We start from the raw sequence: 27293 nt of genomic DNA, 5'->3' as shown, positions 1-27293 counted from the left end.
TTGCAGAATCTGAATCCTAAGCGACCAAGTACCAGTCCTACGAATAGTCTTGCAACTAGAATGACGCATGGTGAGTTTATAATTTTTATAGCACGTACAGTAATTTATTCAGAAATTAGCCCGAAACTCGTGGCAACTACAATGTTATTTAAACCTAGCTAGAGTAAATGATGGAATTTTTAATTCCTCGTTGCAGAATCTGAATCCTAAGCGACCAAGTACCAGTCCTACGAATAGTCTTGCAACTAGAATGACGCATGGTGAGTTTATATTTTTATAGCACGTACAGTAATTTATTCAGAAATTAGCCCGAAACTCGTCGAAACTACAATGTTATTTAAACCTAGCTAGAGTAAATGATGGAATTTTTAATTCCTCGTTACAGAATCTGAATCCTAGGTGGCTAAGTACCAGTCCTACGAATAGTATTGCAACTAGAATGACGCATGGTGAGTTTATAATTTTTATAGCACGTCCAGTAATTTATTCAGAAATTAGCCCGAAACTCATGGAAACTATTTATTTAACCTAGCTAGAGTAAATGGTGGAATTTTTAATTCCTCGTTGCAGAATCTGAATCCTAAGTGGCCGGTTATCACTAGTTCTACGAGGTTTGTCTCAGCTGCACAATTTTACAATTTACAATTTTTATAACACGTTCGATAATTTATTCGTAAAGCTGAGATTGACTCACGATCGCCCAAAATTCGAGAAAACTGTGCTTCTTCACACAGAAAGAAATTCCAACACGAAAACTTGCTATCTTTCGCGCAACATCGGGTAAAAGTATTGTCAGCAGTCTGTACTCAAGCGACGACTCGATCGCTCTGAATCAGCTCGGTACGTACAGAGAAGACGTTGAAACTGGCGCGTGTAAATCATTGATCGGATCTAGCTGCTTTTTCGCCATTTCTTCCTTTCACCCCTGTCGAGGTCTATTGAGACGCCTTGAGTAACGGATCGTCCCATAGTGGGGGCCTGTACGCACACTGGGTTGCATCGTGGTTTCGCGTTCTCCGCTCGTACCATCGCGGTGCACTGTCGCGTCCTTCGGGCTACGCGACGCCTACGCGCCGGCAAAAATACCCATCGAACGACCTGTAATGAGTACCTGCTTTCGTACCCCCGTTTATGCTCCCAGGGGAACGGATTTTATAGAAAACCGTGTTATTACCGACGGCGAACGCGCCGCGAAAGGGAAACGCGTTCAACTGGGAAATTTTACGTTTCATTGTTGAGCATTGCAAGAGAGCACCGTGCAATTTGTTGAACGTTATGAGGTTGGTATTGGAAGTGCTATTTAGGGAAATTTAAGCAATCGATTTACAGCACGACGCAAGTGCCATTTTTAAAATGTCCTTCGACAGGCACTGGCTGGATATTTCCGATACGATCGGTTAACGGTTCTGGTGCGTTTTTACAGTGAAAATGAAAAATTTCTTTCACTTGTCATAATTGAAAACCAGAACCAGAACTTGTTCAGGTTCGAAAATGTCTTCCGAAAAATTGACGAAACTGACTAATAAGAAATATTATGTTTCGAGAGTCGTAAACATGCAATTGTTCAGCTTCAAAATCAAACGCAAAGACAATTTCTCTAACTATCCTTCTCTTCGGTAATCTCTTCGTATCGGAACCAAGTATACTACCAAGTATACTACCAAGTGCTTGAGGTGTAATCTATGAAATCGAACTCGATGCAGCGTCATTTAAATTTCGCGCTCGACGTGATGTGACTCTGAAGAATATCTGAGATACGACGAAATGAAGCGGGAAAAGAAACGAAGACGACGTCACGACGCGAGGCGGATGTTCCGCTGGCCGCGATTAATCCAAGGATTTATCGCGATCCTTCGCGCGTTGCTCCGGGCTGAAATAAAGTTTCACCGCAATCGTGGAGGCGCATACGAGCGATATCTTTCTAGCCGGTAATGAGAAAACGCCTTGGGCCCGACTTCGACACGAGACACCGCGCGTAAAGGCGAGGAAATAAGCTCGATACGTCGACGAATGTTAATCAGCGACGATATTTTGCATGATCAGATACGTGGAATACGATCAGATATATTATTGTAATCGTGCAACAATCGGCTCCACGCATGAATTAATAGCGACGACGATCATTCTTAGCTCTAGCCAGCCAAGATTATGGTCATTGTGCAGCGTCGTTTTCTGATTGAACTCGCTGCAGGTGACTCATTATTTAATATATTACAGTAAGTTATTTGCTTATCCTTAAGTTAAACTCCCGAGAACCTCTGGTGAATATCTTAAGAGTTTCAATTTAAATTCTAAAGTTTATCATATCAAGCCTGATCCGAGTAATTTACTTAAATCAAAGTAAAAGTGGAAACGTAGTTACGTTTTTTATTGAGCATATTATAAACCTAACTAAAAATTCATTTATTTATCATCGATTCAAGTAATCACGTTATATTTTCTTTAATATATTTTCTCCGGGGTGGGTCAAAAGTCACTTTCTCTCTCGAAATAAATTCGTAATTTGTTTTATTATATATTCTTTTTAATTCTTTTTTCACAGATCTTTTAAAAAGTTAACTTCAAAGTAATAAAATTAGTTATATTCTGAGCTATTTCATTTAAGAAAATAGGGAGAAAAACTTTTCTATTCTTAAATGAAATTCTGTACTAACTGGAACGCAACAATTCTTACCAGACGACTTTGTTCTCGATTTTATTAACGAAAATAATGCTCGAAGTAGAGGAGCGAGAAACGTTCGTTACGGTCGTAAATTCGTGTAACCGAGATTGTACATTTTGTGAGTTACATGAGTTACAAGCAAAATTCCGAACGAAATCAACAGACGTGGAAGACGAGTTGATGAAGAGGCGTGAAAAACGCCCGGGCAACACGCGGTTCTCCCCTAATCAGTAATCGATGGCAGGCTAGTGACTTCTTCGGTCATCGATTCCTGCTGAAGTCATCGACACGTGACTCCAGGGGACCGGTCCTGTAATCCAGTTCTGTCTCGGCCCAATCAGACCGCCGCAGCTAGGGTTATACCGGCGAACAACGAGACAACAGCCGGTGGCCGAGGTCCTGATTACTATCGCCAAGATCAAGGACGTCCACCTACGCCGTCGTGTGTACCGTTACCATCGAATTCGTGACCAACCTCGCTCCAACCTCGGTTCTTATCGTCTAATTAATTTCTTTTTTAATTGCACCGTTTGCTAGGCTGAAACTTCACGTGTACGATATGTAGGTCGAACATTTTTTTTGTTTTTGTTTTCGAGGAGGGAAGAGGAGGAGAGAAAAACTTTTTCGACAGAATGTTACTCACACTGTGTCTGAATTTTATCAAAATTTTACCACGAAGATATGTTTCAACGTAACGTTACGTTACGTGCCTTGTTGAAACATCTTTTATTAGGATGAAGTTAACGAAAATCATTATATATTCTATTTTATCGAGAATTTTATATAAATTTTCATCGTAGTATTGTGAAATTAGAGGAGTTCGTTGTCCCATATAAAACGAGTCCCAATTATATGAAAAATCACAGAATAACTTTAATTTTAATCTGTATTAATGAACTTTAACTTTTTAACGTATGGTTCCAGCGTATCGAACGTAAATTCTGCAAGAAATTGCTCGGCAAGTTTAATCCCCCGAGAAAATAAAATTGAATAAACTCTACACGTGGCTAATTTTTGAGACAAGTTGAAGCAGGTACTGTAAAGTGATTTAGTGTGGTTGCAACCTGTAGGATTATTCAAGACCGATAGTCTCGGACAAAGGTTTTCGGAATTACCGAATCGCTTCAATTACACGCAGATATATCATAACAAGAAGTTACTTTACTTCGCGTTGAATAAATTAAATTTGCAAATTGGCGAATACGTGGAATCGTATTTCAAACAAATAGAAAAGACTGTATCCACTTCTGTCATCAAAAATTATAGATAATGAGATCAGTTCAACTCCTCAATATATCGTTTCGTCTATATCTGTGCATCATTTATCAATTCACACCACTAAATTCTGTTTTCAATAATGATATGAAATCATTCGTGAATTTGTTTCATACTTTTCTCGTTGTTTCAACATTTCTTTCGCATACAAGGAAATATTTACAAGAACTATACTACTATAAGTCACTGTTTAATCTTAATCCATCTAACTTCGGTGAGTACACATTTCGTCAAATTTTTCTAGAACTTCGCAGTTTTCGCAAATGTTCGTTGTTGCATCATCAACGCGCGCCATTTATCACGGTTATAATAACAAAAGCGAGCCGGGTAGATTATCAACTTAAGGACGATGAATTCACGTCGGGACGCTAACCATGGAAAATGCAACCGGTCGTAAATCACGTTGAAGGACGCATAAATAATAACCGACATGATTTGAACGGTCTGGAGCCTGGCGCTCTACGTTGCGCCTGCGTTTGCTTCTGTTAGAACCATCGAGATTAATTGAAGTGGATCAGTTCGATGCAACGCGCGACGTTCCGATGAACGATGCAGCAACAAGTTGCAGAGAAATCGATCCAACCAAGTGGCTACGTTACAGCGGTTCGTAGAGAATTTTCCTTTCTTTTCGCCTCTTGTTGTGCCTTCAGTCCTATTGAATTCAGTTTTTTCCTTCAACGTATCGTTAGATCGGCTCGTTGAAGTTTTCGATGACAGTAACACGTTTCAATGTTCGATCGAATGCTCGATTTCTCGAGAGTTGATTCGTTGCATGATGCTTGATAGAGATTGGGGCTTGGTGAAAATGTTTGCCGACCACATTCCGTGATAATTGATAATGTTGGGAATATCAATGTAAATCATATAATATGTACACACGTGGATGGATGCGCGATATTCTATTGTCCCAGTATTGAACTACTTGCCTCGTATGTATATATGTATATGGACCGCATTAACACTGGAACTATCGGCAGACCAATGTACAAAAATTGAGTCAAAAGAATTAGAATAGAAGGAGTAGGAAAAGATTTATAATACGAGCTTTTATTCATATATTTTACAAAAACCACTCGAATTTCTGAAAAATGTAACATTGTGAATCCACGAAATTACTCTAAAAAATTATAATTGGTCATTTTGACCGTTTTGGTAGTTCCAGTGTTAAGAAGAAGATCGAGAAAAACAATGTAACTTAGAGATCAAAGAGGAAAGTGATTGCAAGCCTTAAAAACCGAATATCTTTGTCGTGTAAAATAAAAGCCTAATACCAAATTAAAAACGCCGCGTCGTTACATGCTCCGATGTTAGCCAGCCTCTGTAATCTTCCGACTGAATAAAAAGTATTGGATCTTCAACACTTAACTGGCTGATCGTTGGACGTCGTCGAGTCGATGGAAATTTCGTTTTCGAAAATTTTAATCTCATCGAATTTTACCAAGCTAAAACCTATCGCGAAGAATCGAATAATTTAATCGACTCAACACAGATATTATTTAAAGTTAATTAAGGATTACTTGAAATTGTTAGCACGAATAGACGGTAGGAAATTGCTTGAACTTCGTTGCGATTGGATTATGTTGACGTTTGACGCACATCGAGATATTTTTGTTGAAGTTGACTTTGTATTAGGTACAAATTTACATAACTACAATTCACATAACTAAGTCGATCAATCAAGAATTCTAATGTCATTTTCAGATTGATTGATAATGCGTTTGAATGACTTATGGTCGATGTTAAAATTGTCCAGTATAAATGAGCCGTAATTTGTGGAACTGGAAAAGACGATCGTTTGATAGGTGCACGTATTTTTTCTGATGCTGTATGATCTAATCTTTTCTATTTCTGATGTTTGTTTATCTATTGTTTTCCTACACGTTTGTAGAATTCAATATTTCAGTGTCATCTAAGATTTCTATGCTACATCGGAATTTTTGTAATACTCGTACGGTGTTATCTGCTGATTCTTGTGTTTTTCACTTTAATCTTTATTATATATTTGGCAAGTAATTCTTTCGTATTAGAACGTGTGTGTATGTGTGCGTGTCATGTATTCTTCTTCTGTAAATATTACCAAACTAGGTTGTTGCGTATTGAAACAAGTGATCATTTGAAAGATCAAATTGGAATAGATCTTCACAGTCTGATGAAATTATTGATAGTGAACCATCAGATTCTGATTTGGATTACTGTGAAGTTTCGGTATGTCAGCCATGTCTGGTTCTTTGCCATCCACTAATGAACAAAGCAAAATGAAGTAATGAACAATTACAAAAAGATGTGTTTGAAACATATGAAAAACAGATGTAGAGCAGAGGACTGACTTGATAATTAGATTGTAACTTTCAAAATTAGAAAATTCGTTCCTAGTTACTCTGGAGTGACGTTCATATTTCGTATTTGTCTGTATGTATTTATGTATTGCCATAGTTTGGTTTTTCGCAAGTACTTCCGTTTCAAAAGTTCACACCTGTTGAATAGAATTCACGATGAAACAGATCGATACACTCTTGACTGTAAATCATGCCACATTTGCTCATTTTAATCCTAAGCTTCGCTAATGTAAGCCTGTACTTGAATGCTATCTGAAATCACGTTTCCGAATTTAATTTCACGATGGAAAATAAAATTCGCGATGAAATTAGATAAACAGTGAAACTCTCAACTATAAATCGGCCTATATTTTCTGCTTTTAAACGCAAGCTATAAAAAACAGATCCGTACGGTACGTGTTATTTGAAGTTAAATTCATGACAAGAATTAGACTAGAAGCGAAGTTCGCGATAGAACAGATAAGTACATGTTTATACTCCATAAAAAGAACGATTTAGTAAACGATTGTCTCTAAAAGTTTCTCGAATTTCCGATATCGAACGCACGAAGAAAAAAAAAAAAAAAAGAAAAAAGAAAAGAATACACGACTTCAACTCTGACTGTAACTGTAAAATTTTTATCTTGTACATCGTGCTCGATGATATTTAAGATAAACTTACATATAAAATTACTATATTACAGAGTATGAACAGGTATGCCACATTGCTTTGTGCTACATTGTGCTCTGTGAAAGGATAATTTCGTTAGCTCTCTATATCGAAACTATTGTGTTATCTCAGGTCATTATCAGGCGGACCTGTCTGTCAATGTTCGCCAATGATTTAATCTTTGGCAGCGATAGACTTCTATTTATCTACGAATATAGTTCAACTGGCAACAGCGCCATTTATTTTCGCCTTTGAATTTTCATCTCGCATCGAGTCTTGTTGCGGTAGTTTTGACGAGGGGGCTAGTTCGTAACTATACGTATCGAAGTGATCGATAGTAACATCGATAGCAATTTGCACGATGTTGCCCTGTATTCAGACACGTTGCTTTTATCTTCTGCGAAATGACAACGGGGGAGAAAAAGGCAAAGGTTATTTTAAACGAGGAGAACTATCGTGATCTCTAACGTCTTATAGTGATCGATCAAAGTTCACGAGACGTGTTTGATCGATTCATGTTTATGAAGCAATGGAATAATTGTATGGTGTACTGGCGATAGGTATATATATATATCACGGGATCTAATAAGGTCTAGAAACGCGATGCGAGCTGATGTTTGCTCTAGATGTTCGTTCTGCGTATTAAAATCCTGCGCATATTAAATCTAATATATTATCGTTCGTTGACAGAAATTTCTATCGACGAAGAAAAATATATAGAATATGTCGGGGATACTATGGTATTAGGAATATATATAATTATATTCAGACCTATTAAAGTTGTATTAACTTTTTTAGCTCACGAATAGTGCAATTAGTATCTTGGGAATGTTACGTTTTTCATCAATCAAATTGAACAACAAATGGAGTGGAATAAAGGTTTTTTCGTGGAAATTCATATTTAATTTCCAAGAAGTTATTATTAACGGGATAAATTTTCAATGGAAAGTTTTTCAATACTTTTATGGCGTGGAAAATTTTGTCAGACAATAATTCGAATGAAAATTATGTTACTATTATTAATGGGAATTTTAGATAAGTTCCAAAGGCCTGGAATTATTAAAATTATTTCTATCGTATTGTATCTCGAAAGTAAAATTTCTTTCATTTTTTTAAATGTTTGTACACGCCGTAATGGCGAGAGCCGTGATTTAACGATTACATCGCAATCCCTCCGTCATAGATTTTCTAGCTTTTACAATCGAAAGAGGTCATCCGCGTAATCCGGGATTCAGTAGAGCATAAACGCCATTATCATATCGATCACAGAGGAATGTGGTCGTGACTATTTTCACTCTGAATATATTAAATATTATTCATTAACAGAACAGCGATACGCGCTTAAAGAATAAAGACCCGAGAATTCCTTTCGCACGGCGCATGAATTTCAAATAAGCCTGGCAGATTTCGAGTCCATTTTCGCAAACCGGAATTTCTTTTCCGGGCAGGATCAAACCGTTCTCGTCTGGAATTCTTGTCGGTTCTTCGAAATGAATTTGATTCAATTACCAATAAACCTGTTTCATTCTCAGTCACATTTTTGTGATTGGTAATAACATGAAAAATGAGACGTAGGTGAATCAGGAAAAATCAGTCAAAAATTGTGACTGTAATTGTGCAAATTTCTTTACGTAATTGTTTAAAAATATGAAAAATAAAATGACTTATCCATATTTAAGGTGTGTTTTTTTTTATGAAGTTGTACATTAACATTATATTGATATAATTTTATTAATTACAACCATTACAATTATTATCCTTTCGAATTATAATTATCATATAACTATTAAATTAAACATAATTGTTAAAATTATATTGATAATTTTTATTTTATCAAAATACAAATAAAAACTTCTCAACACATTACAAAGAAGAACTGTTTTAAAAAAGATAATAATAATCGACGACACGTGCACCTCGTCAGCCTTTGTCAAAATGAAACGAAATAAAGTATATTCTTCGCCGAATAATTGAAATAATTTTCAAAATCATCCAAAGCCCGCGGAACGAGCGTTTCTGCCAATTGATTAGCAGCCAATTAGGATTCCACTGGCTGCTTCGAGTAACCAACGATCCGCCGGCACCGTGGAATTGGCCGATCGTCGAAAGGATAACGCGATTTTCGTTTGGAATTCGCGTTCCAAGCGGGGCCCGGCGCGAATTCTAATCTGGTAGTTCGTCCGTTGTCAGGAAGATTAGTTGCACCAGGATGGCGCATAATGCTCGCTCGATAAAGAAGCTCAGATGGACGGGCCAGCGAACAGATGGTATTCACATTCCAGCCAGTTTGGCTCGCCTCGTTTTCCAGCCACCTTGCGCGATTTTCTATTCAGACGTATAACAGTGGCCGCCACTTTCGTTCGGCCTCTTGATAAATATTGGATCGCGTGCCCGTGTATGTTCGAACGCGAATTGAAACGATCGCGGCCTTTTTACCGACCGACCGGGCAAATAGTAGGAGAACTGGTTTTAATTGCCCCGATGTAGAATGATTGAAATTGTTTGGATGATTATTGTGGTTCTTGTTTTGTTAATCGCGCAGCGAACTATACGCGCTGCTCGGTAAACACGGCATTTGCCGGGTAAATGGAAAAGGGGTGTACGTTGTTAATAACGGTGTCAGTACGGAGTGGCGGTGAAAGTAGATTTCGTCGATATTTAATTGTCCGCTTGTTGCTTGTTCAACGAGAGGAGATTGAATATAAGTTTGCCCGAGTCTGTCCAAGTATGGAGTTTCAGTAGAATATTATTATACTGCGTGCGGCGTATTTTATTAATTACTCGATCATTTTCTATAAAATTAATTTACGCGCGTGCATCACTTTGTTTTTGTCAGATTTGAATATTCACTGGAACTCGGACAAAATTCTGAAGTGAACTTTCGAAATTATGAATCCTACGTTTCATCTGCGTTTCAACCGAAATGTGATCTTCCTCGAAATAGCTGGTTTTAATTCGTATTATGACGTTAATTACGAAATTTATAAATTAAACTGTTATAGTTAGGTTCAAGCAACACCACCAATTTTTATAAACTAATAACAATCTTCTAATAAGTTATACATACCAAACTCATAAATAATAGAAATTGTTATATGAAACTCATAAACTTAAATTCATATAATTATCATATAGAATTAATATAATTCCAGTTTACCAGATTAAGATTCCCAGCTCATCGATTAAATGGATGCCATCACACACGAATCGAATGGCAGGCACGTTGATATTTTTTTTCGCGCAAATCATATCTCTTGGATTGGATGAAGAGTTGATCGCGGGTTTTCATCTATCTGGCAATTTAAAGACGCGTCGCTTTTAAGTATTTACCCTCTGGGTCTTGTCCCTTCTCCCGAGAACGTCAACCGCATCGATTACAAACGTTCTTTTTAACAACCGTTCGTTCAGCGAGTACCACCCTGGTAGACTTTGCGAAACAGGTTCATTCAACAGGGGTTCATTCAACTCGCGTTTCTGCGTTGCCGTAATATTATAGCACAGACACGGATAATTGCATAATCAGCGTGGACCGCGTTTGAGAACGTAGTACAATGTTGCTGCCGATGAAAATTACCCGTACGGCGAACTGTTAATTATTCCTTTCGGCTCCGTGTTCCGTTTCGTCGTGCTTGTAAATTTCAAACGCGTGCATTGAAACGTCCCTGCCGCAGATCTTTCCGCGGTTATTTTGCAAAATTGAAATTAGCAGCTTTTGACACGATGGTTCACGGTTCTGCGCAGAATGTCGGCCATTGATTGACGATTTAATTAATTGGAACTGTGCGCGATCGATGGCGAAACTGATAGGTGCAGTAAATTGAAATTTCGAGGCAAATATGATGGTAATTAGGTATCGATTGTTCCTCGGTCGTAATTTATTGTCATTGTTTTCAGAAGATTTTTACCTATATTTCTTTCGTCCATTTTTATAAGATAAAAAAGACGTTCTTTTGATTGAATCAGAAGCTAAAATTAATTTCCCTTTCACACAAGATAGTTCACAAAATTTTGGTCAAAACATTGCAATTGTTAGAATTTATGTAACAAAGTTAGCATTCTGTATATACATATATGGATCTTTGAAGTACGGAAATAATAATACAGATAATAAGACAGCTATTATACGAAAATTATTTTATCATACAATACTATATATTATAAACAATAAAAGTTAAATCCGTTTAATTTTTACGCTATTTCACGCGTCTAACAAACCACGACGATTACACTTCTCGCATAAGAAATCCATTTCTCGTCAAACAATCGCGTTTGAAACTACCGTTTCATTAAATTTCTTACAGTCCATTAAAAAATATATTCGTTTCAACTCTTTTGAAAAAACATTAACGAATCCTAACGAAATCGTCACATTTTACACTGTAAAGACATTAGACGCGCCATTAGTTCAAGACGGTCAATTTCTCCAGATCTGTCACCAAAAAAAAAAACAAAAAAAAAAAAAAGAAGAAGAAGAAGAAGAAAAAGAAAAAGAGGACACCACAGGTACAATCTGTTTCTAAGATCGACGTGCGCTTGAACGACACGCCGTGCCGGCCGCTATCGATCGGGGACACGGTAATGGCACCGATACAAAGCATCGATAAACGTAATTGTGAACGACGCTGCTGCTGATTCACCGGAGGGCCCTGATTTTCCGGTGCCGGGGACCGGTTGGCTACCTCCCCTGCCAGATACGGCGCGCCATTTTCTTTTCCTTTTACCCGCCGAACCCGCCTATAAATAGTGAAAATTGCCGTAATTATACGAGGAAGGAGAGAGAGAGAGAGAGAGAGAGAGAGAGAGAGAGGGAAAAAGTAATCGGCCACGTAAGGCCGGTGTGCCGTGGGGCGATACTTGCGATTCGTAAAGCAACGTGCACGATTATCGCGGAACCTTCTCTCCAGAGGAGCGGAGACTTTCCAAGAGGAGGCGTAATCGGGTTTAACGTTAATCGCTGGCCATTTCTGCCCGTTCGGATAAAGCCTACCGATGACGTCAACAATTTACGCTGATGAACACGTCGGTGATGCGATAATGTGTTGGTAATTCGATATTGTTTTCTCATTTTGCAAATGTTCGAGAAAATCGGGGGAAGGGGCAATAATGGTACGTTAGAGCGGCATGGTCTTTATGCGTGTATGTATGTCTGCGGAGTTCATTTATATCTCGTTTAATGGGGAGCTTTCCTCGTTCTTTTCAATCGACATTTGTCTGAGATTAACATCAAGTTCCCTTTCTTGGTGCATGAAACATTTTTTTGTTTAGATCGTACCTGCGTGTCTTAATATCTTTTTTTTTTACTCTTACCGTGGTTGAAATGATACGTTGAATGAAAGAGTGGAAGAAATGTTCTGTTACTATGGTTTAATATGTTTTAATATTCTTCAAGCTTTTTTTTCTTTTTTTCTTTGATAACATCCCGAATTAATTTTTGTCGCGTGTCAAATTTTGAATCGAGTGAAAAGTTTTCATCCTTTGAAGATACTATGGTATATTTCAAGACGTACCATTTTTTTCTTCTTCTTCAATAATCCGATGTGTTTTAGTATTTCGCAGTTTTTAACATTTTCATCGTACATCAATTGAACGTACAAGAGGTACGATATGAATTCCAATACTCACTCGAAATACTGTTCATCTTTTTTTTTTATTAATATTATTACAATAAAATCGTTTAAACATCTAGTATTTTGTGTTGAAGTGCGTTTGAATTGAGTCGTCGAAATACCTTATGTCAATTTACATGCTCGTTCCTCCACATGTTTATCTTTGACTCATCAGAAACCAATTGAAATCTTTACAGCACTTTAAGCTTAATCTCATTATTAACTTTTATTGCGATACGATATAGACACTGATCTAAAATAACCAAGACCCATTAACGTCACGATCCAATCTACAACAGTCTGGACACAGTCGCGAACAATTAATCCTCGACGACACGTAACATTGGAAAAATCAGCAGCTTTATGCATCAAGTATCAAAGTGTCTTTCTGAAATGTTCTTGTCCTCCTCGTACAACGCGTGACGCGTCGTTTTTTAACAATAGCGAGACACGCAAAAATCAATTAAAACGTCTTAAGCGATAAACGAGATTGCTCGCCCGTAAATGCAACCGATCATCCTACGGACAAGCGTAATTATACGGATGATAAGGTTTGCGTGCGTTTGACGAGGGACAAAACAAGAGTGTAACGAAGCGGCACGGCGGTCGATCGAGGGGCAAGTGAGACGCGTCGAGGGACGTTTTTCATCGTTTGGCTCGATCGATCGATCGATCGATTAGACCCGCGGAAGGAATTTTTTTTGTGTAGATCCGAAATTGCGATAGCGAGATGCCTCTCGAGGTGGCTCGGTCGTTCGATTAACGGCAACACAGCCAGCGAGATGCGTGACTGAAATGAATTCCGCCACCATCGAGTCGCGTGGATTCTTGGTCCAAGGGGTGTCGGTGATTTGACACGACAGTTTCGAATTTTATTCAACGACGAAGCTACTTTACGCTAATGACACCATAATGTCGACTTTGATGGACGTGGTTGCGACTCAGAGACTATATTACTTTTATAATGTTTATGATTGTATTATAATTAATATTAATTAAATTAAATTAATTTATTATATTATATTATATTATATTATGTTATGTTATATTATATTATATTATATTATATTATATTACATTTTATTTTATTGTATTATATTATAATTATATTGTAATACGTTTATTATATTGTATTATATTATATTATATTATATTATATTATATTATATTATATTATATTATATTATATTATATTATAATACGTACTATATTACTTTTATAACGTTTATGATTATATTGTAATACTATACATATTATACTCGTTTAATGTCGTTTGATTTGTGAATTTCTATGTATTTTTACAAATAAGATTTAATATTAAAATCGTAGGGAGGATTTATTTAATAGTTATTTATTTAATTGTTCCTAAAGTCCAGTCTAGACCATGAAATAAAAAAAGAAAAGAAATTTGCATCGTCTAGACTGTAGGTTACGTAAGTCTTAACTCGATATCGTCTTACAGAAATTAAAGTTTGAAAAACGATATCAATTACGATCAGATCTCATCACATCCACTCTCCATTGTATGCAAGCAACTCGGCATTCAATTCAAAGAACAACGAGTTCTTGGTGTTCCATAATAAATATTGTAAGCTCTATATTTTTTGTGAATTAAAACTACGTTTGCACTTTTAACACAGTCATAACTCTGTTGACATGTACTAAATGCTAATTCACAAGTCTGTCACACGTAAGCTCATTTTGAATGTAGAAAATAATCACATTACAGTCAAAAATTAATTTAGTCGTCTCTTAAGGATAGTCATGCAATTGAGAAAGCGTTCACGTTCAATTTAATAAATAATTTGACAAATGATTTTAATAAATAAATAATAAATAATTTTGATACAAAAATGGTACGGTGGTGTCTAAACATGGGACACGAAAAAGCATTGGATGTCCGGTTTATTATAATTAATAAATGCTTGGACGTTTTATATATTTCTGGATATTACTATTGAAACAAATAAAGACTTTTGAACAAAGGCGTACACTCTCATTCTAAGGAAAATAATAGCTTCTTAAAGTGAATAAATAAATATTAATGAATATTAATTTTAATTAATCATATCCAAAAGATATCAAATTGTAATATTCTCTCTGTTTTTCAAAAAATATGTGAAAAAGCTACTCGTTTCTTCCGAAAAAAAGAGGAAGAGGCCATTGTCAATGGAATCTCACGTTACGATTAATGTCAAACTTAAAAGGTCTTCATACTCTCGTTCGAGATGCATCGAATAATGAGGCACATACGCGAGGTTTCAAGGTGCGCGGCCCGCTCGCGTCGATCAGAAATTACCGGAAGGACAGCATTGGGGTTCGAGGTGGTCGATCGGCAGTTCTCCAAGGCGCTGCAAAATACACAAGAAGCAGGACGAACGGCGAAAAACATCGGCTGCCCGTGATTGAGATCGTGATAACGATAACGATCTTGTCGGCGCGCGAAAAAGCTGTCGACCCGTTCTTTTTTTCTTTTCTTTTTTTTTCTGCCACCGCGTGGCCAACGCGATGCACGCGGGAAAGTGAGCGGGTTCGGCTCGTTCCGCCCACGCTTACGATGTTGTTTGCCGCGGATCGGTATGTTTGCGGGCGTGCTTTGCAAACAGGCGGCAGCTTGGAAGGGCTGTTGCACCTTTTGACGAGGACGGAGCAAGCCGATGCCTCGCGAAACTCGTTTGCGTTAATATCAAAGAGATAATTGATACAATTTTGCGTCGCATGTTTTGCCACCGTTAGTAAATAAGTAAGTGGCGAGCGGTTTTATATTTTATGGAAATATAAGTCTGAAGAAGTGGAGATTCCATGCATAAATAAATATTTGGTATTAAATAGAGCGATCTACCAACCAACCCTCTTGTGGTTTTACATCGTGTGCGCTGCCATTAATAAATATTTCAATCGTAACGACTGGCTTCATAACTTTGTAAATATGTGTAATCAGCAGTTTTATAATGTTCGAAAGGGTGTTTTTGTGTAATTACGTATTCTTGGATACATAGTCGCAAGTTCCCTTATCTTCTGAATGAAATCTAAACTGTTTCGTCTATTTTCCTGAGATATCAGAATATTATTTTATACATTTCAGGAAAATAATATATCGCGAATAAAATATTTCTCTGCGTAGAAATGTGATTGTTTCTTTTCAACAGTGAACTTGGTATAGAAAATACATATTATTTTCACGAAGATAATTAAATAGAATGAAGCCTACGTAAAAAATTAATTATTATAAATATTAAAGAAGTATTTTATCATAAATACTGTAAGTGTTTTATATATTTTTCCGCGTTATATTCGCATGGACTGTTTATTCTTAATGAAACACTTCATATAGCTTCAATAGCCGATTACATATTCATTATCGATGTTTTTGACCGTTGCAGAGATTTCTTATGCATCGTCGCGGCTGGTCAATTAACGTCCTCCCTTTTTCTCTTCCTCTCGAATTCGAATGTTACTGCTAAATGTAAACTCATTATAACAGCAATTAATGAACGGCTGCGTGGCATTAATTGCAATCACAAAACCCGACCGGACAATCGGCGCAGCCAAACCCTTCCAGTCTTTCGTTCGGTTGTTTATGCTCGTGCACCACGATACGAAAGGACTCATTTAAGAGAATCGCGTGCACGGGTGATTATCACGCCAGATTTTTAACGCCGCGCCGCCTGCTATTTGTCATGATTTGCGTTCCATTAATGGCGAGCGGCTCGTAAAGTTTAAGCTGGCTCGCGAGTACGTCACTGAACGCTCACTCGCTAACTGTGAAAAATTGCACACGCCACTGTGAAGCACGCGGCCTTTGCTCGCAGTTAATCAAATTGAGCTACTTGAACGAGAAACGAGAAGTCGGTTTTTCTCTCTTCCGAGACTTTTTTCGGGTCGCTTTTTTGGATCAAAAAAAAAAAAAAAAAAAACGAATGGTAATTTTTTTGAATTTATCCTCGATAAACTATGATAACTTGATTCTTTTTATCATCAAATCGAATGTTGCAAATGCTTACGCAATTTCATATTTTTATAAGGATAATTGAAGAAATGAAATCCAAAATTATTCTATCTGTAAGAATCTTAATAAAATAAATATATAAATAAATATAATTAATGTAATACATAATACCGATGTATTTATAAAACGTACACTTATATATTACTAGTGTAACATATAAAATAAATAAATATAATTAATGTCTGAACTTCGTGGTGTTGAAGTAAAAGTATCTGCTAGTAACTAGAAAGTTATTATGTTAAGATTTAAACCAGAAACAAGCTCACTCCATAATGTCTACGAGTCTTGAATTGATACTCTCGTCACATAATCCGTACGATGCAAATTCGCAACTAGTATGTTCTACTGCACGAATCGATCACGAGGCAGTCAATTTCATGTGACGGCGAATGAAGTCGTTAAGAAGGTAAAGGCTGCGAAAATGACCGCGACGATCCGTATCGATTACGAAGCGCGGGTAGATTCGATTTCGAATCGGTTCCGCCGTTGGTGGTTAATGATTGTCGACATAATACACACTGGCCATTGAGACTGTGATTTTACGTTAGTTTTTATTCTTATGCGAGCGTATAAGTTCATCAGATGATACGAACTGACGCGAACCTTTGGTCTACAAGCACCAAACTTTTTCTCAGTGCCAAGGTTTTTGCGCACACGGTGGTAGATGATGGCCAGATTTTTGACTGATTTGTTGTTAAACGAAATGCAGGGAAATTAATTTTTAAATAATTGAATTTTATTTCAATTTAATTTAATTTTAATTTAATTTAATTTGACGTTTCTGTGGAATGTGATCGGGGATAATTGTATTGATTCAATTAGACTTTTTTAATTGCTTCTATTTGGTGAACCTCACAGCTTTTTATTACTTAATGACAGAGGAAAGTGTTCATTTTATAAATATTCACTTAATTATGAGATACATTTAGCTGCTGCATTAAAATAATTTATATTTTTCTACTTCAAATACTGCAAGATTACTCTGTCATGTTCTAAAAACTCGTAGACTGTTACTGTTTATTTATTTCCAGATTAAAACGTGATCTCTATAGAAGCATTTTACTACTAATCGAAAATTTTTCTCCAATAATAAGACCCTCTCCGTATTTTAATCGAGAAACTTCGTATCTTCGCTCCATCCTGTTAAAAGTAAGAAATATTTCAAATTCCTCTCGTCGAGTGCTAATTCAATGAAACTGACAACGATTCTCAATTCAGACAGAAACGCGATTCCTATTCGCTTTCACGTAAACTCATCGCACCGTTGAAGACATCGTTCTTCAGAATTATTCCAGAGCTCGTCCAATTCGCCAAGCAGACGAACATTTTTCAATCGAAAAATGTTTGTTTCATGGCATATCGCGTGGGATCTGTAACAGGGGGAGAAGAAAGAACACCGCGGACCGGTAGTTACCAGCAGGGTTACGAGATTCAGGCAGCGGTCGCATAAATATCGAGTGGTCGTTTCCCAAGATCATTTAAATGCATTGGCCGATTCATTAAAACGCGAGACGGGCAATCTAGAGGCGATCATTCATCATCATTTTTCTCCGTCCTGCGCTCTCTTTCAACCCCACGGCGCGTTTGGCGCACGCATAGCCGGTGGCTTCTTGCGAGGCATGTTCCTCGTAATTGAATCACCGTCGCAGAGATCAGGTTTTCTAAACGATTTCTGGCTGCCGAATCAACAAAGTCTTTCAACTTATCCCGAAGTTGCATTCCGCGAATCCTTCACGTTTTTGCATTCTTCGTTCGGGTGAATATTGTTCCCAACGCGGCGTTCTAATTTCCTTTTAATTAGAAGCACGCGCAGACTGTTCTTGTGCAAGTTTCAAATTGCTGGAGCAGTAAATTTGCTGAATTTGTGAATTAGTTCATCTGTTTTCCTTTTGGTGGGAAATCAGTGATTTATTTTCTGCTTATATTATAGGTAGCAAGCTTTGTCCCTTGCTCGTGCTACACTCTTTACTCTTTCTTCTGCAGAATCTTGCATTTTCGCTTCTTTTTATAATTGTTGAACCTTGTTATTATTTACTCTCAGCTATTTAATTTGCACAGTGCCACGCAAAGATGATCAAAAATATTCTATTTTCTTATCTTAAAATAGAATCTTAAATGTTATTGATAGATTGAACATTTAAATTTGAAGTCGAACGTTTGTTTAAAAAAATTGTACATATCATTTAGGTAAAGACCTTTTCCAATATGTTGTTTTCAAGAATTACTCTTCGATCGTGCTTTCAACAAGCAGTAGGTTTTCCTTTCTTTACACTCAATAATTATTGTAGAAAATGCAACGTATAACGTACAATTTATTATCTGTCTGCATGTTTTATCAATTTCTACATGAATTATGGAAATCATATTCATTGCTATGCAACAACTTCATCACCTGTTATCCAATAATGATTATCCAAGAGGTCGGTAAATTACCATTTTCGACAGGAAACCATTATTACGCTACACTTGGCGTTTCAATTGTAATTTATCATCGGTTTGAATTTATATATCATGGTACATCAATCGCGATTTTTGATCTGTATTTTGGTCTCCCATCGTCGTGCAATAATTATTATAACCCTTATTTACTCAGATTGCCCGAAAGAAAATTATCCTGTTCAAATAGAAAACTATTCTAGTCGCTGATGCTTTAATTATAATTTACGATCTAGTTATATTTTTGTGCATCACGAATTACGTGCGATATACAGATTATGCAAATTGTTCCCCTGACCAACATTCGTCACATTATAATTAAGCAGTTTATTAAATACGATACAGGAGACTCCCATACTGAGACTTCGAACTATTTAAAATAAAAAAAATACGAGATTCAAGATACAAGTCAAAAATATAGATTGCCCATGATTGTTGTCGTAAATTACACAATTTTCAGATTGAGAAACCTATTGAAAAAATACAAAAGTGTATGGAAAAATAAATTGGAATGTTACGATCATCCTGTGACAATCATCACATGTAATAGTAAATGAATCGAACTGACAGGAAGTAATAAGTATATGAAGCTATATGAAATCAACATTGCAAATGATCTAACGTTACAGAATTAATTCGCTTCCTTTATGACTGAAACTTATCAATTTATTAATTTCCTTTATTGCTATCAAACGATCAAACGTAGCAAACTTCGCTTGTGAAATGCATAAAAGTAACGATCGTTATAACGAGTTTGTGTTTTAATTATACCGTCGAACTGACACTAATTTAACTTCCAAGGCGTGCCCCGTTACGTCAAATGATAAGCGTTTCCTCTTCCTAGAATTGGCACTAAAAACTCAAGGTACTAAATCCTACTAAATCACGTCTGTCGGCGAACTTGCCGAGTCGTTTCAATATACATCGATCATAGAATGTGGAATGTCTGGAATATGAATTCAGATCAAATATGAACACAAATAGACTATTGCATAGAACGCGAATACAGAGAACCAAGCTAACATTAGATCTATCGGTGACTGAAGCATAAAATTTCTATCGAAGATATTAGAGTAAAGAAATGAAAAAGCTTTGTAATACGATAAATTAGATACTCGATACTTTGCGGAAAATTTTAACGCTTTAATATACACTGTTTTCACATCTATAAAATTTCTAATCTATAAAAATTATAAATCGGCCATTTCGACCATTGTGATAGTTAATAGTCTGCGGTTTTTCGGAAATTTTGAATTACAATTGGACACGAAATAATATACAAAATATACAAAGTATAGAAAGTTTAATAAATTTTCTATTTTCTATTAATTCTTTATCAATTCTATCTATTTTTTTAATTACGACGAAACAAATTTCCAAACAAAAAATGCTCGAAAAATTGTCGATATTTTTATAAAAAAGATCGTAGGACAATCTAACTAGGCTCATTTCAAAGCATAAAGTTTCTATTTTCGCAGAACACTTTCTCTCTCGAAATTTTCACAAATTCAAGCGTCTCTATTCACATTGAAAAAAATTCACCTCGTAACTATATTTATCATGATTTTAATGACGTTAAAATTTGTTGTACGACCTTTTCTCGCCAGGGTAATAAGATCAAGAAAGTATCGACGATGTTTCGTTAAACGTACAGAAACTTTATGAAGCCATCTATATATATTCTCAAAAATATTGATATTAAGTCCGGGCGTTAAGTGAAACGCGAAGAATTACTTCTCGGTTTAAATAAACCGCGATTTGCAACAGGTGCGAGAGGCTGGCGAATCAGCCGCTCGAGTTGGCTGTCTCGCTGCTTAAAATGCTCTGTCGAGCGAAAAAAAAGAATGAAAGAAAGAAAGAAAAAGGAAGGAGAGAAAAGAGAGGATCGTTTTACGGTGAAAGCAGACCAACGTCATGCGAGGACAGTTTATGATGCTCGTTTACGCGCAATTATACCGTGCTGGAGTCGCGTCACAGGGGAGAAGTATTGTAGAAAGTACGAGGATGTTTGCGCAACGAACGCGCCAGACGGTATTGTAATTATTAAATGTTAAATATTATAAAGGCGAGCCGTTTGTCACGGCGAAGAAAAAGGAAAAAAAGAACCGTGCGTGCCCTGAATGGTTTACGAACGCGACGATATTCGAACTATACGTATAATAAATTAATAGCGGCGTAAGTGCTCGAACGCATGCGATCGAAATCACGTCCCTGTTTCGCGCCGTCATATTGCGAAACTTTCGGCCGAATTTTATAATCGCGTGAGTATGTCTGCGCAGGTTTGGCGAATTCGATTGATGTTGTTGGTGAAATTTTATCGCCAGTCAATTATATAGAGACGCGACATTCCTCACGTTGGAAGAGTAATAATAAAAATTTGATGATTTTCTCGAATTATCCAACACTCAAGAATTGAAGTTTTGCAAAAATTACGTTCGGGAAACAGAATTCAAATTTTTTAAATTCCGGATATTGTCTCTTTAGATATTAAGTAAATATTCCGATGACATTTTCACCTCAACTAGTTAGAGTTTGATAAGGAAACTAAAGTAAAATTATACTTTTAAAGCAGATATTAACGTGGTGAAAAAATTATATATATCCAACTTGGTAAATGGTTTCATTCAAACTCACTCGAGTAATTATTTTCTGTAGAAATTACCTCTCAGATTTTTGCTTGATTAATTATTCTAATAATTCACTACCAATTACAATCAGTAATTCTAAATGTTAAAATAATTTAATTTCCAAGATCGTTGATTTAAAATTACTCTCTTTTGTATTTGTCGCCACCCACTGCGATTAAATTTCTCGTAGTCTTAGCAAGAAATAGAATTCTTCGTTATCAACCAATAAGATCCAGTTTGAGAACGATTTAATTAATTCGTGCAATTTATCAGCCTCTGTAATTGACCAAGGGACCGTGTCATCGTCGTTTCTGCGAACCCACGATAAATACATTACACTTTAATTGTGTTGATTAAGAAACGTCGGATCACAGAAGTGCTCGCTGCTGGAGCCTCGCGATTTACATTGAAATCAAACACGGTGGCTGCACCGATAAATTCACGTCCCATGTTCCAATGAATATCACGATTAACAGTAACAAATTAGGGGTAAATTATTGATTGAATCGCGTGTCCGCGTTATTACCTCATTTTTCATGGTTAATGAGATAGGAATCATCTGCGTACTTTTTCAACTACGTATATTCCCCTTAAATAGAATCCAAGATGCATACTGTCGAAACAAAAATTTATGTCGCAGTTTATTCTTTTCAAAGTTTTATTCTTTCAAAAAGTAATTAGAAGTATTTATGACTGATCGCGATGGTATTAGAAACGTTCCAATTAAAATTTTGTATTTATTTATTTTTTTTTTATATTCCTGTGTTTATGTTCACTCGAGACTTTAAGTATATTTAGATTCTATTGAAAATTCTGTTCTATTCGGTTTTTAACTTTAAACTTTATTTTATTTATTTTTTTTATTTAAATTTTTTAATGTTCTTTAATAATATTAATATTCATTAATATTTTGTCATTCTTTATGAACAAAAAAGTTCAGAAAATATGTAAAAATTCAAAGCACAATAAATTGTCAACTAATAATGTCAGCGAATAGACAAGTTACAGAATACGTTTAAACTTCTTTTACAATTTTACAAATTAAATTGCTGATATCATTAGAGTATTTCAAATGTGTTTATTGCACAGTGATTGCGATTTCATTATAGAAATTTACATATAAAATAACATTAAAATTACATTAAAATAAATTTACATATAAAAACGACGTCATTTTGAAGAACTTTTTAATAGAGGAGGCAATACTTTGTCAACTAATAATATTACCGAATAGACAAGCTATATAACGTATTTAAAATTCTATTGCAATTATACAGATGTCAAACTAAATTGCCAACGCCATTGAAATATTTCAGAAGCGTTGCGATTTCATTACAGACATTTGCATGTAAAAATTTTACTCACTTTGGAAACCAAAGACGTCACTGTTTGAAGAACTCGCAGCTGTTTGTACGGAGGCAACGTGTACGCATCGGACAATAATTTGTCAGCCTTTTACGAAGCACGATTTACGTTTGATTGATGTTTCGTGGCGCGCGGCGCGCATCATCCACGGCCGTTTAAATGGTAGCACGTTCGCATCCTCGTTCGGAATGATTATTAATGACCAGTATCATTCGCGCCTGTACCGCGTCAGGATCGTCAATCAGGTGTCATCAGTGATACATGGCGAGTGCTTCGGACGACGATTAACACTATCTTGTCGTTTCAGCTGTCTCGAAAATCGCGAAAATGGTAAAACTTCGCCGAATTCCAGATATTTGTTATTTCTCCTCTTTTCGACGTAGGCTTCTCATATTTAGAATTTTTGTATCATTTAGCTATGATTTAATTCTTCAGATTTCTTTTGATTAGATCTTTTGCATTCGATTTGGAATATTTCATTCGGATCTCTAGATTTTTTTCAGTTCAATTTTTCTCTGCTCAGAGTTTTTTTTCTCTCTCTCTCTCTCTTTAAATTGCAGGAAATAAATTACAGCGAGAAAAGTTCCTCGGACTCGAGGCAAAGTTGAAGCAGAAGAAAGTTCGAAACTGATATCTCGTACGTGTATAAATAAAATTTGCATCGAACATTATTTTTCTGCATTGTACGTTCGTTTCTCTTCCCAGCCCGTGTGTAATTCATACTTCTATTTCTTTCTTTCCTTCTTTTAAATTGCCGCGTTTCATTCTTCGAACGTTCCTTTGACAGTCACTTGCGAGATTTCGCGGACGGCCATTCGCAAAGATGAAGAAACTGCAGCCTCTGGATATTTAACCGGTGCGCGTTAGTATATCGGAGTATATAAAAGTGTCACGTGGTGGAAGGAAGTTAGGGGGAAGAAGAAAGAGGCAGCAATTTCCTACCGGGGATCAGTCATTCTGGCGACGGTTATTTGCATAATTTTACCTTATAGACAGATCAACACGAGATACCGTATCTGAAAATGTCTTCTCTCACCGATGCATATAAATATCTCGTTGCACGCTATCGTAGAAGCACAGCTGATACTACATATACACTTGGCCTGGCACATTAATGATTGCAGCCTTTGAATCTGGATATACCTCGCTACCAGTTACAGCCTCGCCTCTGTTTACGATCTTCTCTGGAATACTGAAACAGCAGCAGTGGCCGCGCTACTTTTTTGTCAGCTACCGAGATAGCGATGAGTATCGGGGAACGTATCGCCGTGTTCGATTAACGATTGGCATTATTTTGTTAAAAGATTCCCGATAGAGGCATCAAATCGGTAAGAAGCAATTACACTCCTTTGGAAATATTCCATTTTTCTCGCGCAAGATTCTTCTCGAGAAGACTCTCGTAAAAGCATCTCGCTTGGGTATAAAATCTCTGCCACATTTGGAGTTTATTGACGTAAGTAAAAGACCTCGGATCTCCGTTTCGTTTGTCAGAAAAAAAAAAAAAAAAAATGAAATGAATAAAATTCCTTCGACGATATTAATCCAACCGCACTCCACGTGCAAATGAACTATGAATTGAGATAGAGTTTTTATTTATTGCTCATCCTCGATTGCTCGCTCGGATCGTTTAGATATTTTTATTGAGTTGTACAGCATCTACGTAACATGAAAGACTCGAGTTACGTTGATCTTATACGTTATATTACTCGGTGAATGGTACTTGATAATTCTGCGACGCTTGGGTTTCACCTGTCCCGGAAGACTTAACGAGAGATTGATGGCTATGAAATTGAGGGGCGCGAGATGATAACGTGATAAATTATTGCGGATTGGCTACGAAGCGGCCCTACGTTTCTACGAAGTCGAAAGAAACGTAGAAACATCGCATAATATTAACGTTCGCGGCTTGTCGATTCCGCGAAACTTCCTCTCTCGTTCTTGCTTTTCTCATTCTTCGAAAGGTATTACGCGACGTTATTACATGTAAAATTGAAGTGGACACGTGATTGTTTCGGTTTTATTTTTATTTATTCATAATATTTACTCCGACAGTTCTTACAGTGACTTTTCTCGCATCAAATTTATTTTTATATTAAAAATCCAGGATCTAGCTGTTACTTCATGAAGGAAGAAAAATTTTCTTCCAGAAGAGAAATTTTATATTAGATCTTTTTTTATTGAGTATTTCTGAGCTTTTTAAATTACTCTAGTACGTGATAATAGAAATTAAAATAATGTGTGTTCGCAAATGTTGTTCATTTACTAACGAGTAATTGTAAATTAAATTTTTCATTTCATAATTTTACAATTATTCATCCAACGGGGGATCGAAAGTTATCAAATACAAAGAATACGAACTTGAACTACGTTAATGCTGAACATACCAGGCCTTATCTACAATAGAATCTTTGCAAGTGCATGAGATTCAATAAGCGCAATCGACTGATAAATTTCGATCGTGATTTCCATTTCTCCGACTCTGGTAAAAACAATACTTTTCACGTGGAACCCGAGCTAAACGCGGAAGTGTTCGTAATGAATTGAAGGGATCATTTAGATAACATTATGGCCAACGATTCCTGATTATTTTTAACGAAGCTTATTTATCGCACTATTCGTTTAGCCGATTATCTGACCGTATAATCGGACTCCTACGATTCGTCCACCGTGGAGAACGGTTCCTGGTTGAAAGTTCTCCTTCTCGACTGTGCGCCATCATTGCACTTGTTTTGCAATTATACAATTACTTCCGATTGTCTTGTAGAAGAAATATTCTTTGAAATTTAATTTTCTTAAAATTCATTTCACGGACTCGTTAGAATTATGAAATAATACACCGATGATATTACGCTAAAAAATACATGTACAAATGGAACTATTTGTTTGAATATTTCTTGAAAGTATTACTCAATTTTATTATTGAACGTTATCGTTCAATTCCAAAATAATTCTAAAACGTCGCATTTTGAAGTAAGATAATTTACATTCAATGAAGTAATTTATATTACAGTCGCATTTACAGAGAAGAGAAATGGCCAAAATTTTATACACAAAGATTTCGTGTTATCAAAGTCGGACTGTATTTAACAGAGTTTCCACTCAGCGTGGTATTGAATAACTCACGATAAAGTAATTATAAATTTCGACGCATAGAAATTTTCGACGCGAAAGAATGGCACGAGTTATTGACGAGTGACTATGTACACATATTTACAAAAATAAAATAATGCGTTTAAACACGTAGTAAGTAATTCACGTTGAAATAAATTTGAAGTGGATTTGGACAGAAATTTTCATAATGAAACAGAAGGAAACACAAAAGATGAAATTATCAAAATTAGATAGTATTTAGACCAACGTGACTGAAGGAATTCATATTAAGGCGTGACATTAAAAGATCCGTAAGGGACGTTTGACTACGTTTTACGACGAGATAGACCTGATTAAATCATTCGATCATCTGTCTGCATGCTGTAAGAGATCAGCGAGCTTTTATCTGAGACAAGAGCCACGAGAGATTATCCGTAAGCTTTTACGACATAACGGGTCCCGTAGATTGGACAATAAATGCTTTACCAACAGCGACAGCAAGAAGTCTTCATTCCGTTTGATTTGTTGTTCCGTGTTAATATTCAGTGGACGACTGATTTACAACTTCTGTAATGAGCGGCAATCTAAATTGGAAAACATTCGAAACTGTCTCGGTACGCAATATTGCACAGTCTTGCTAGCAATACAATAGCAGCTGATAGAATTGCAATGGTTGAATGGATTTTAGTTTCATCTTCGGTACTTTGTGTCATCCATTCTCGCAGCTATTTGAACGAGTACGCAGAAGTAGTACGCGTTCCTTCAATTCTGCCCACTCAGATTGACTGGCATTGCAATACAAATTTCAAAGTTCCTTTCGAATTGATTTTGAACAAGCTCAAATAAATCAATGCAACGATTCAATTGCAAGTGACGAGAGAATTTCGAAACCTGTTCCAAACGCATCGCAAAAGGATACGAATCGCGGAATATTGGCATTTTGAAAACACTTCCGCGGCTCGTCCGTTTCATCTTCTACCACGTCTTTTCTTCCACGTTCGCACATTTTTACGCCGCGAAAGTGGAATGTCTCGTTACACCGGCAGCGGTGTATCGATGAAACCATTCGATTCGAAGCGCTCGTAAAATTTTCCAGCGAACCGCGACAAAGGGGCACGTTACGATTTAATAAGATCGTAGCCTTTCGAAACACGTTGGCGATTCATTCGTTCGTTCGTTCGATCCATAAACGTTCGACGACCGTCAAGTGTGTAGACGGAATTTTAAAGAAACAAAAAA

General features: G+C 36.4%; 1 protein-coding gene across 2 annotated transcripts in view; it reads left to right on the top strand.

The window, feature by feature from the left end:
• The window catches only part of LOC122536230 (cell division cycle 20.4, cofactor of APC complex-like), a 318886-nt gene that overhangs the window by 248828 nt on the left and 42765 nt on the right, over positions 1–27293 (top strand). The window contains exons 9-11 of one of the 2 annotated variants that reach the window (XM_043668422.1): positions 7–70; positions 197–260; positions 386–449. The exons of the other annotated variant lie outside the window; for it this stretch is intronic. The gene's annotated coding sequence lies outside the window, so the exon portion shown is untranslated. The remainder of the gene's footprint in view (positions 1–6; positions 71–196; positions 261–385; positions 450–27293) is intronic. 2 annotated transcript variants of the gene reach the window in all.

Source organism: Frieseomelitta varia, unplaced genomic scaffold (assembly GCF_011392965.1).
Source record: "Frieseomelitta varia isolate USP_RPSP 00005682 unplaced genomic scaffold, Fvar_1.2 scaffold_816, whole genome shotgun sequence".
NCBI lineage: Eukaryota > Metazoa > Arthropoda > Insecta > Hymenoptera > Apidae > Frieseomelitta > Frieseomelitta varia.
Note: the sequence above shows the minus strand (reverse complement) of the source record. Positions and strands in the feature narration are given on the sequence as shown.